General features: G+C 38.8%; 1 protein-coding gene and 1 pseudogene across 3 annotated transcripts in view; both read left to right on the top strand.

Moving 5' to 3' along the window:
- The window catches only part of nck1a (NCK adaptor protein 1a), a 222,688-nt gene that overhangs the window by 62,090 nt on the left and 147,587 nt on the right, over positions 1-13,011 (top strand). The window lies entirely within an intron of this gene.
- On the top strand, positions 8,513-12,297 carry LOC114645453 (uncharacterized protein K02A2.6-like; annotated as a pseudogene).

Genomic DNA, 13,011 nt, shown 5'->3' with positions numbered 1-13,011 from the left:
CAGTTTTATGTTGGGAAGGGATAAAGATCCTCATTGGACTTGGTCAATGTTGGTTTCAAACTTTAGCATATACTGATGTTATTGAATACTGGTTCTAGTGGATGCGTATGGGTTTATATTTAATGTTGGGTCAACTTTTATACCCAATTTCTAGTCATGAATTACATTTAGGTAACAGCTCTCTATTTTTGTCAGTTCCAGTTTCCACAGTAACCTTTTGAAAAGGAAGGGTTAACAAACAAGTTGCAAGGAAAAAAAAAAAAAAAAGACTGTGTCCAAGTCTAATAGATCAACACTTTTCTGGGTTGCTCCAGCTGGTTAGCTTCATATTAAAGCTGCCCAGCACATATGGTCCCTTGATATGTTCTGGCAAAGTACTTCAGAAATCAACTCTCAGCTTAAATAGGTTCCACTTTATTTCCCTCCTGAATATGCTTTTCCTTGGCTATATACCATTTTTCCAGGTGCAGATTCTGATATTTTTTTTTTTTTTTTTAATAAATGTCTTCCCTTCAATAATTTATACATATGATTTAGCCCTGATTTTGTCCATCGCTTTCTATGATGCACAGATACGTCTTTTTATGACTTTCTATACCAAAAAAAAAAGCATAAAGTCATTAACCTGTTACATTCTCTTTTGAACCCTTTAAAGAAATTCAGTGATAGTATTTTGGTAATTTAGACCTTAACTCATTGAATATCTCAGTGAATATTTTATTCCTTTTATCTGGAGTTATTTGTCAGTTTCCATAGCATGTTACTGTGAGGCTGGAGGTTAACTGTAGTACCCTCTTAAATATATGTTCTAGGAGAGATGCTAGTGAATTTGAGAGATTTGGATGCAAAAGTGTAAAGGAGAATGAAAAAAATGAGCCTGAGGTTTGTCTCTTCAATATGGTGAATGTCCTGGTGACAATATAACTAAATTTTGTATTAAATTACATGTAAATCAGGTATACAGAAACATCAGCACATAGACACCTAAGTAGTAGGTCTTGAATAAAATATGGAGAGCAGGCAAATGTAGTTTGAGGTCAGTTTAGCAAGAACTACAGGAAGGAAGGTAGGAGAGAGTATCCTGGATAAAATATGGCTATTTTAAGCTTCAGAAAATGTTTTGGATACTCTTCTTATCAAATGAGGAAAAAGCTAAGGCCCGAATGATTAATTTCAAAAATATAATTTCATTGTATACTAAGGTATTTTATAAGACTTGCTAGCTACAAATTAAAAATAGCATTATCCAGGGGAGTAATTCTTATTCCAGTGTCTATCCTGCCTTCTGCCCATTTCTGATAGGTTGTGTTCTCCTGTGATACTACTCTGACTATGATTAAAATGAGCTGCCTGACTGGATATGGAAAGATTAGAGCAGAGTGGGAATTTTTTTTTCTTTTTTTTATCTCCTTTATTTGTTATTTTTTGTGGTGTTGACTGAATTAAACAAAATAAAAATAAGAATCATATGATAAAATTGCTTGTTACATTACACTATGGTTTCTCTACAGTTAACTGACTTGGTTAAGGTATACAATATATTGTTCTGATAAGTATTAGATGGTTAATTCAGGGAGAGATGCAAACAAATTCTAAGTATCTTCCAAAATTATCAGTGCAGGCCAAATTATTCCATTAACCATATGAATTGAGTTGTTAACCTTGTGCCTTCTTTGCCTTGAAACATTGCCTCATAAAAATTGCTGTACACACCATTCATACATTTTTGCTTTGCTTCAATGGATATACAGTTTTGTTCTTTTTAACATTCTTGTGACATGAGCTCACTATCTTCATAGGTGAACATAGCTTTTCCATACCAAGCAAGCTGCAGCATATCCTTGTTTGAGGTGCTTGCTATTCTTCCTTCTATGTCTTCCGTAATACAGTTTAATAGATACACTGAAATATTTTATTTTAGTTAATCAAATTGTATAAGCAACTGTGCATCTTTTTTTTTTCCTGGTTTTAAACTAGTAATGGTTTGTGTTCTTGCTTGAAAGCACTAATATGAGAATTTTGTTCTTGCCTTTTAGTTTATTCCACACAGTAACCATTTTGAGATTACATGTCCAGAGTGTGAAATTCCACAAGTACTTGAAAATATTAGTTAATTTTAGTTCAGTGATTTACAGAATTCCATAGTTTAAATCCTTGCTACTCGACTGGCTGATTGATGTTTGAGTATTTATGTGGTATCACACTAGTCAAGATTCCTAGAGTAAACTTTGGCTCCCTGTAACAAAAAAATGGGTGTTTCTTACCAAAATACATTAGCAATGCATAATCTAATTCTGCAAATATCACCTTTGTACATTTTTCTGAAAATAAATAATAATAAATAAATAGTCTACTGTTTTATATGTAAACAAAATGTCTACATTTGTTATATATGTTGTGCCAAGTCGTGTCAGAGACATGCTAGGGATAAAAGAAGCACTGCGCAGAGATATAGTATTGTCTGTATTGTAACAGAGTAGGGCAAACTGATACCTGTAGAGGCCCTTCCAGTGCTGGTGTGGATATGCAGTCATGGTGGGGAGACTACAAAACTTCATGCTCCGTGTGAACTAAATGAAAGAGAAATTAAGCAGCTGGGCAGGCCAGTACAGTTCACTTTTAAACTTTTAGGTGGCAGCTGAGGACATCTCTTTGGTATTGGTGAAGCCCTTGTGTCAGTTATTAAGAACATCCAGTGTAAGATTATTATTATTATTATTATTACATAGCACTTTAAATAGAAAGTGGAGCACAGATGTGCAGAGATAACTTAGGCTGACCAGAACAAGCTCTGGTAGGATCTCCCTAGGACTTTAAGATGGTGTTTTTGACCAAGAAAGAATATGTAAGGATTTCCCCTTAAGTTATTCCAGGGTTGGGTTTTATGGCCACTCCCAACAAGTGGACTTTTGACATTTTACTCAAACCTTTGTCTTGGCGTACCTTCACTGAAATACAAGCATGACTCCAGTATACTGGTGTTAGAGGGTTTCAATGAAAAAGTCGTATTTGAAACTGGTAAAAAAAAAAAAGTTACACAGAAAAAAGTTCAGAACCACCCTGAAATGCAGCATCCAATAGCTTCCAATATTGGTATTGTTTTGTACTACAGGTAAAATTCCGTTACAACGAACTGCCAGGAACCTAAAAAATATTTTGTTGTAATGAAAATTTCATTGTAATGAGATTCTGTATTTGTTGCTGTAGTGCTTTCTTTAACTTGCAATCATTTCAATAGCTTCTTTCACGTTAATCTTCTCCTGTCTACAAGTTATGCTGATGAGGATTTTTCTCCGCATTTCCTTGCGATAATACATTTTCAAGGTTGCAAATGATGCCCAAACCCAATGGTTGAAGCACTGCTGTGCTATTGGGTGGGAGGAATTCAATGCGAACATTATCTAAATGGGGAAGCATGTTGTGGGCAGCACAGTTGTCAATCAGTAGCCGAATCATCCTTTTCTTCCTCTTCATATTGTGAGATTTCTGAACTCTTTTGGAATCTCCCCCACCCAACGGGAAAGTCACGCTGAAGTGCATCCATGAAGCGTGATTGCCGCGTCTGTGGAAGACTATTTGTCCGTTGCCGGGGCAGGGCAACAGCAGGCTCACAGCGCTGCAGTGAAGCGCTACAGAAGCGAATCCTAAAAGATTGTGGGTGTGCTAGAAGTCCCTGTCTTACATCCCAAAACACGAGGCTGAGTCTCAGTACTTTAGCAAAACCAGCTTTATTCAGCTTGAAATAGGAACAGCACGGTTATTTATTATAGCAGGATCTGCCACTCTCCTATAAACAGACACAGCAGTCAGACAGGGTTGTGGCCAAGTAATCCTGTTCCCTGCATTTATAATGTTCCTTGCATCACCCATCAAGATCTTTTGTATTTGCTTTAGTGCCGAGCCGTATCAGAGCTGTGAGCCTGGTGTTGCCCCGGCAACAGATAAACAGTCTTCCACAGACACGGTGATTGCACTTCAGGACGCTTTTTGGCATGTTGTCCAGTTGGGGGAGGTCCCAAGAGAGTTTAGAAACCTCACATTTTCTTGAATGAGTGCCGTATTAATAGGAATGTTTCTTAAACGAGCATCACTGAACCACATATAAACTGCTTTTTCGGCGTCTTCAAATGCAGCAGTTTGCATACATTTGCAATCCGAGATTTTTCTTCTTTTTTTGCTCGGTCTTTCAAGAAAGTTGACAGTGTGGATGGTGAAATTCTGAATTCACTGGCAACGTCTGTTTTCTTTTTGCAATCGAGAGCTGCACAAATGTATAGTTTTTGTTTTTTCTTTTTTTGTTTTTTTTTTTCCCTAATATGAACTGTTATTGTTTTTTCGTTTCTATATTAGGGTGACAATGAGTTAAATTCCAATGGTTGTTTTTCAGATGTTAACGAGCAATAAGCAAAGGGTATCACTGAAAACCACAGAAAACAAAAACAGCAAAAAAACAGTACGAGGAAAGTCTGAAGAAAGAAATTTTTTTTTTAAATCAATATTTCTGTTTGGGGATCGATGTGCACAACTGAGCTGTGACCCAGAACTAATTGCTCTGTGGATGATTCATTCAAGCATTTCAAGGTCACTTTGTTGTAGTGAAAGTGTCTGCTGAATGCACTTTGTAGTAACAAGATTTCTATAGACTCGTGTCAATTGGGGAAACTGTCGGGACCATAAAAATACTTTGTTGTAATGAAAATTTCGCTGTAAAGATATTGGAATTTTACCTTTATATTTATTTGGCATCTGCTGTCATCATCCTAAAATAATGTTTTGACAAATTACATTACATATATTTAATTTAACACTCTGTTCCTCTTTTGTGGAAATCAAACTTGTTTGTTTTCTGCTTAATTTTACCTGACAATGAGGGTTATATGTTTTAAATATATTGGTTGATTATAGAGAACAGAGCAGATTTCTTACATAGTCTGTTCTCTTATACTGTATAAGGTGTTCCAGTTTTCTAAGTCCCCAATTGTATACACATTTACATATTACTATTTGATTCTGTTTTAAAGTATAAATTTGCAAAAGACTGGCAGGGAAAACTAATTACTGTAAAAGGTAAAAGCCAAGTCAAAGGTCTGCTTCCTTAGCCTATTTAGACCTGGTCTAATATATTGGTTCACAACTACTGTAGTGCTGCTGTAATTATTTATTTTAATTGGCTAGTCAGTGCAAAACGAAAATATCTGATTTTATCTTCTTAATTGATTATTCATTCCTGCTCAAACTGAACATCAATGCAAGACCAACCTTTTTACATTTTTAGTGGAAGGTCCCTCTAAATATTGTCAAACTACCTTTTATTGCTGTTAGTGTTTTACTAGGAAAACTAACAAAATGGATGTTTGCTCCCCAAGCAAAACACAGATGGTACTCCACAACAGCACTAGTTCAATGCTTGAACACCAGGGGCCTCATGTATAAACGGTGCGTATGAACAAAAATGTTGCGTAAGAACGTTTCCACATTCAAATCGCGATGTATAAAACCTAAACTTGGCACGCACATTTCCACGGTAGCTCATACCCTGCCGTACGCAAGTTCTCTGCTCGGTTTTGCAGACTGGCAGCACCCAGCGTCAAAGAAGTGTTACTGTTCCTGTGTGGTTATCCTTTCTTTTTTAGATCCACATCCCTGACGCGGCTTTATAAATACACTGAAATTAACCGCATATTGTTTATTAGTTTAATGCATCTGATTGTAATTAACCTGTAACAATATAACGGTCCACAGAATGGTCAAACTATTCTAAGTACCATAATTGCTTTAGCGTTGTTACTCTCACTGCACCTTCTTCTTTTTTTTTTTTTCAGCTGCTCCCGTTAGGTGTTGCCACATCACATCATCTTTCTCCATATTACTCTCACTGCACCACTTGGAGTATTTATATCACTGTATCTGAGTGTGAATCACAGATCTACAGCAGCTGATCAGAAAGAGAATTATCGGTATACAGCATCAAGCACACGCTGCCTCAGCCATGCTGTATGTTGAACTGCTCTCATGACAAATGCTTCAGAGCCTTTTCTGTACTGACCTCGCAGTTCAGAAGCAGTTTCATCCCAAGAACTATAAACGCACTCAATCAGTCCATCAAGTGCTCCTTGTAGAACTGTTTGTACTTATAATTAAAATCACCTCACTGTAAACTTCTGATAGTTATAATATTGCACAACCTGAGCCACTTTATAAAGCGTGTATTTACATATGATGACGATATCATTTTAAGATGAAATGCAGCAAAATATGTTTATTATACAGATAAAACTTTAACTACACTGTGCTACAGCGCTAGTGAGGAGCTGGCGCTTTGTTCACGGATTGTTCCTGCCTTGTGCTGTATTCTTGCTGGTGCTGACGCGACACTGGAAGGGTAGATGGATAGAATAATTAAACATGTACTATGAAGATATTTCGATGTTCCTTAAAAGTTTTGAAGAATCGGCATTCTAAGCTTACAGATGGCTTAACGTCTATTACAGAGATGATTGTGTGGCGATTGGGTATTTGGAGAAAGAAAAGTAAGGACAGTAATTGGAGGTTAGTATGTTTGAAAGAGACAGTACTGCTACAATAAAGTGTTTCATCGAAGGTCGCGCATGGTGCAGCAAGCATCTTGCATGAGACATGAACAATCACTGTGCCACCGTGTTCCCATGTTTAATAACATGCTTTAACTCCTATCATCATGAAAATAATATCACGTATACATCTCAGTATTTTAATTATTCAGAGAGCTGTAATATCACAAATGTAATGGATTCTGTGTCCTGTCAGTGGAAGAGAAAGCCCGGAAGCACGTAGTGATTCACACACACAGAGCACATAGAAGATCAAATACAAAACAAAGCATTTAATGTGCTATTTTAGTTACGATGGGATTGAGAAACTAGTAAATTAAATGATTTTAAGATGAAGTTTATGATGTTCTACTTTAATGACAAAATAAACTACGTGATTAAAGTGGAAAATTTTTTTCCCCCACTGTGTGCCTTTGTTTTCCTCTGTACCCTAATAAGCTTTCATATGACACTCAGACGGTGGGCTACGACTCGCCTTTTGACAGCGACTTTGATATGTGACAACTTCTTTTTTATTTTGGGTACTGTGCGACTTTGTGAACGTGAGCTTTCAAGTTTCTCCGACACGCTATGTCACTCGATCAACTTCCTTTTGTTGTTTACACCACTGTTTAAACCAACAAATAGTATGTTTTTCCTTGCCTCTACTTGGTATTCGCTGAAATTCTTCTATTTTCCCTCTTGCTTTTGCCATTGTCTTTTCACAGAATGCTGAGCTTAAGGGCTATTTATATTGATTTGCATATTCAAAGTGGCATAATTCTGGGAGGAGTTGGGGCGGGACAGACTTTTCACGCTGACTGGGATTTATGGAGTGGAAGAACTTGGAAGTTGGCGTTTGCATAGATTTATGCATTTGGATTTTTTTGTGCGTAAGCGCATTTTAGCTTTTGTGCTTACGTCATGTTATAGTGCAAATTCTACTCACATTGTTATGCATGAGGCCCCAGAAGAGGAAATGCTCTGGAGCTATAGTGTTGGCCAAGACATAAGTACTATAGTTAACCCACTTTTACACTCGCCCGTCAGTTCAACAGTTGTTGTTTTAGTGATAAAAAGCTGATTAACTTGATAAATTGATGCTAGTGACTGTTTTTCTTTGGATAAGAGAGAGAAATTCAGTTGGTTAGTCTACTAAATACAGTTACCTCCTTTATGGTTCGCAAGTGCATGTATGTAAAATAATGTTTTAAATACATCGGCAGACTCCATATGATCAATTACACTTCTAAATGCACTTCCTGACTTTGTTTTAGGCAGAGGTGTATAATCACTCGTTGCCAGATTTCTTCAATTTTCATCTTGTGGACTCAAAAGAAAACTGCACTTTATACTGACGTTCTGATTGGATTAACTATGAAGACCTTGCTGCTAATGTTAAAGGAATGCTCCATCCAAAATGCATCTGATTTTTGCTAAAATATGATTAACAGTTGCTTCTGGATAAAGCATCATACATTGTTCAAATGGGAATTAAAAAATGCTTACTGAGCAGGCATTGCCAAAACAAACTGTTAGAGAAAAACAAGGCTTTTATAATTTTGTAGTGAACTGCCACTGCAAAAGTATAGTATATTAGTTTTACCTTTGTCATCTCTTTAACACTAATTTCCCTGAAGCCTACTGTTCTGTATTGTAGTAATGATTGGTAGTATTCCCAGGCAGCAGGGGGCGCCACAGTGGGGTTAAGAGATATCTTGGACAAGTGGTTACAGAAAATGTTCTTTGTAAAAGACTACTGTGCAGTTAACATAACTTCTGGCCTCAGTGGCTATCATTGAATATCTACCGTCATCAGCCTCAAATTACCTAACATAACAAACTGGTGATGAGGATAAAGTTGATTCCCAGTGCGTGAGTACATCTGTTTGTGACTGCAGCGGGAGTTTTTATTCAGTATATAAAGAAAACATTGTGGCAATATGGCTGTGATGCTGGGGCACATGGACAATTTTGATGAAAATGTGGAGCAGTGGACCACATATATTGAGCTTTTCGAAACCTTTGCATTAGCTAATGATATTGGGGAGGACAAATTGGTGCCAGTGCTATTAAGTGTAATTGTACGTATGATTTATAGCTTGCTGCGTAGTCTTTTAGCACCGGAGAAACCAAAGGACATAACTTTTGACCAGATTAAAGCAGTGCTACAGCAGCATTTTTCTCCAAAGCCTTTGGTAATAGCAGAAAGGTTTCGCTTTCACAAAAGGAACCAAGCAGAAGGGGAGTTGGTTTCACAATGTATTGCTGTCTTAAAGAAACTGTCTGAGCACTGTGAATTTGGCGCTTACTTAGAGGAAGCATTGCGTGATCGATTTGTTTGTGGACTAAATAATGAAGCGATACAGAAACGACTGTTAACCGAAGTAGCGTTGACCTATAAAAAAGCAGTCGAAATCACAATTTCCATGGAGATGTTGGCACGGGAATCGCAGCAGCTTTGCGGATCTTTAAAAGTTAAGGAGCTATCGGTTTCAGATAAGATAAGGAAATGCAAAAGATGCGGAAGAGTTAATCATAGTGATAGTGATTGTTGGTACAAAGATCGGGATTGCCAAAACTGTGGTAAGAAGGGATGGCACGCAGCCCGAGTATGAAAACAGAAGGAATCTATATGGAGAGAGAAGAGGGCGCAGTTTAAAGGAAAGTCACAACAGCGATTGGATTATCCTAAAAAGAGACCTGTACATCGCGTTTTATTGCAGGAGGTGTCCAGTGAAGCGTCAGGTAACAAAACTGACACAGAATTAGCCTTACATAAGCTGATCCAAGAAGGGGAGAAGTCACACATTAGTGTGAAACCTAAAATAGAAGGCACAGAAGTAGAAATGGAGTTGGACACAGGGGCAGCAGTGTCATTAATTTCAATAAAACTATACAAGAAATTACTGAGCTACGTGGCTCTAGAGACAACTGATGCAGTTTTGAAGACTTACACTGGGGAACCAATATCCCCTGAAGGAGTTATTAATGTGAAAGTCACTTTGAAGAAACGGTTAGCTGTTCTTCCGTTATATGTTATCAGAGGAAATTATACACCCCTTTTTGGTAGGGAGTGGCTCAGAAGAATTAAATTGAATTGGCAAGAGATCAAGTCAGTACAGCAAGTTACCTTGAAGGACATACTACAAAAACATGTTGCTGTTTTCAGTAAAGATTTGGGAACAATGAAGGGCATTGAAGCAGTCATTTCTTTGAAACCGCAACATACGCCAAACTTCGGTCGTGCTCAGGTTGTGCCTTATGCGCTGCGATCCAAAGTAGAGGCTGAGCTGTCCCGCCTGATAGAATTAGGTGTGCTGTCACCTATGCAGTATAGTGAGTGGGCCACTCCTGTGGTGCCGGTTGTAAAGAGAGATGGTTCTGTGAGGCTTTGTGGTGATTTTAAAGTGACCTTAAACCCGGCCATTTGTGTGGAACACTATCCAATTCCACACATTGAAGACTTGTTAGCCTCATTTGCTGGGGGACAGCGTTACAGCAAATTGGACTTGGCACAGGCGTACCTACAGATAAAGGTTGAGGAACAATCACGTAAACTGCTCACCATCAATAACCAAAAGGGGTTATTCTGCTATAATCGTCTACCATTTGGGATTGCTTCAGCACCTTCCATATTCCAATGGGCGATAGAGCAGGTGTTACAAGGCCTTTCCAATGTGCATTGTTATTTGGACGATATATTGGTGACAGGCTGTAATGATGCAGAGCACCTGCAGAATTTGGATAGAGTATTGGATCGATTGAAAGAATTTGGACTGTGTGTCCAAAAAGAAAAATGTGAATTTTTCAAGGAGACCTTGGAGTACCTAGGTCATAAAATTGATGCAGCAGGACTGCACAACTCACCTGAAAAGGTCAGGGCTATTTTAGAGGCTCCAGCCCCCGATAATGTAACTAAACTGAGATCTTTCCTTGGTCTCATCAATTACTATGGGCAATTCATATCCAATCTTGCAACCATTTTGACCCCATTAAATGAGGTGCTTTGCAAAGACAAACGCTGGCATTGGTCATCCGCGTATAAATCTGCATTCCAGAAAGCTAAGGAACAGTTGGTATCTCAAAATGTCCTAACACACTACGATCCACAACTAAGCATCCGCCTGGCTTGTGATGCTTCTCCATATGGTGTGGAAGCTGTCATTTCCCATGTCTTTCCCAATGGCGAAGAGAAACCAATCGCTTTTGCATCCAGAACATTGAGTAAGACTGAACAGAACTATGCACAAATTGAGTGAGAAGCCCTTGGGATTGTGTTTAGGGTCAAGAAGTTTCATCAGTACCTATATGGACGGAAATTTACTCTCTTCACAGACCATCGTCCACTGACAAGAATCTTTAGCCCAGAAAAAGGTGTACCGTCTATGGCAGCTGCAAGAATGAAGAGGTGGGCATTAGTATTAGCAGCCCACAATTACACCATAGAATATAAGAAGGCTGCTCTCAATGCCAATGCTGATGGACTTTCTCATTTGCCCTTACTAGTCAAGCATAAGGAGAGCCAGAACACAGTTGACCTTTTTTACATAAAACAAATGGAATTACTACCGGTGAGTAGTGCGGAAATTCTGAGACCATATTGGACCCTACATTGTCTAAACTAATGGATATGGTGTTGCTGGGTCATTTTCCTAAACAATTGGGGGATAATGATGATTTACTGCCTTTCATCAACAGACAAACGGAGCTTACCATATAACAAGGATGCCTGATGTGGAGGAGCAGAGTAATTGTGCCCCCTAAATTGCGCCCTCGTGTTTTGTCAGAGCTACATGTCAGCCACCAAGGCATAGTGAGGATGAAGTCCTTGGCACGCAGTTATGTTTGGTGGACAGGGATTGACAGCCAGGTTGAGCAACAAGTACACAACTGCCAGTCATGTCAGCGTGTTCAAAATCTTCCAAGTCCTGTGCCCCTCCACTCATGGATATGGCCAAGTGGACCATGGCAGAGAATTCATGTTGATTTTGCTGGGCCTTATGAAGGCCATATGTACTTAGTAGTAGTCGATGCCCACTCAAAGTGGCCTGAGGTTCAACTAATGGATAGTGTCACAACTAGTAAGACTGTTCATGTCATGAGGACCCTTTTTAGTCGCTATGGTATACCTGAAGTCCTTGTTAGTGACAATGGCCCACAGTTCATTTCTGAAGAATTTGCACATTTTATGAAAAACAACCATATTAAGCATATACGATCTGCTCCCTATCATCCAGCTACCAATGGGCTTGCAGAACGCTTTGTGCAAACTTTCAAACAAGCTTTGAAGGCATCAAAAGTGTCTGCTTCAGTACAGCAAAGACTAGACACGTTTTTACTCTCATATCGCAATACTCCACATGCTACAACAAAGGAATCTCCAGCTATGCTTTTTATGGGTCACAAATTACGTTCATGTCTAGATGTGCTTAAACCAAATGTGGCTTCTACAGTGAGTCAGTCTCAAGATATTCAGCGGTTGCACAGTAACCGCTAAATCCAGACAATTTAATGTGGGTGACCTAGTGCTGGTCCGGGATTACTGAAGGGGAGAAAAGTGGACACCTGGAGTGATAACCTCCCAGCTGGAACCAGTCTCCTACAGTGTAAAAGTTGGGGATGCTGAAGATTGGAAACAACGTGCAGACCAGTTACTACTCAACCGAGCAAAGGAAAGTGTTCCACAGGTCACACAGCCAGAAGAGACATCTTCCTCCATTTTGGTAACAATGTCACCAGTAACATTAGAGAATAATACAGTCCATGCAGGGCATAACCCTGCAGGACAAGGCTCGGTCATTCCAGTCATGGTTCCTCAAACTGGTGAACCTCCAACTTCACCTACAGAGAGCAGTGGCAGACACTATCCTTTGCGAGTATCTAAGCCTCCAGATCATTTAAACCTTTAAATGTTATAAAAGTAGTAGAAACAGTACACTGTATTTATGTAAATAGTTACCTTCAAGCAGAACTGCTCAATTCTGGATATGTGGTAGTGAACTACAGCTTTGTTATAGCAGTTTTGCTCATTTTGACTGTTTATGCTTTGTGGTTTTATAAATAGGTGGGAGGGAAATGGTATGTATTGTAATAATGATTGGTAGTATTCCCAGGCAGCAGGGGGCGCCACAGTGGGGTTAAGAGATATCTTGGACAAGTAGTTACAGAAAATGTTCTTAGTAAAAGACTACTGTACAGTTAACATAACTTCTGGCCTCAGTGGCTATCATTGAATATCTGCCGTCATCAGCCTCAAATTACCTAACATAACACCTACGAAAATGTTCGTAATGATGGGCCATCTTAACACTAGAATTACCAGAGTCTACGAAAAAACTCGTAGATCTGGCCCACCTTAAAACCGTTCTCACCTCTCTTTTGTCTTCTAAATATGCCGATTAAGACGAGCAGCAAAAAGCCGGCTATTCCATCCTCCACC

The sequence above is a fragment of the Erpetoichthys calabaricus genome, chromosome 2 (genome assembly GCF_900747795.2).
Source record: "Erpetoichthys calabaricus chromosome 2, fErpCal1.3, whole genome shotgun sequence".
In the NCBI taxonomy this organism is placed as follows: Eukaryota; Metazoa; Chordata; class Cladistia; order Polypteriformes; family Polypteridae; genus Erpetoichthys; species Erpetoichthys calabaricus.
Note: the sequence above shows the minus strand (reverse complement) of the source record. Positions and strands in the feature narration are given on the sequence as shown.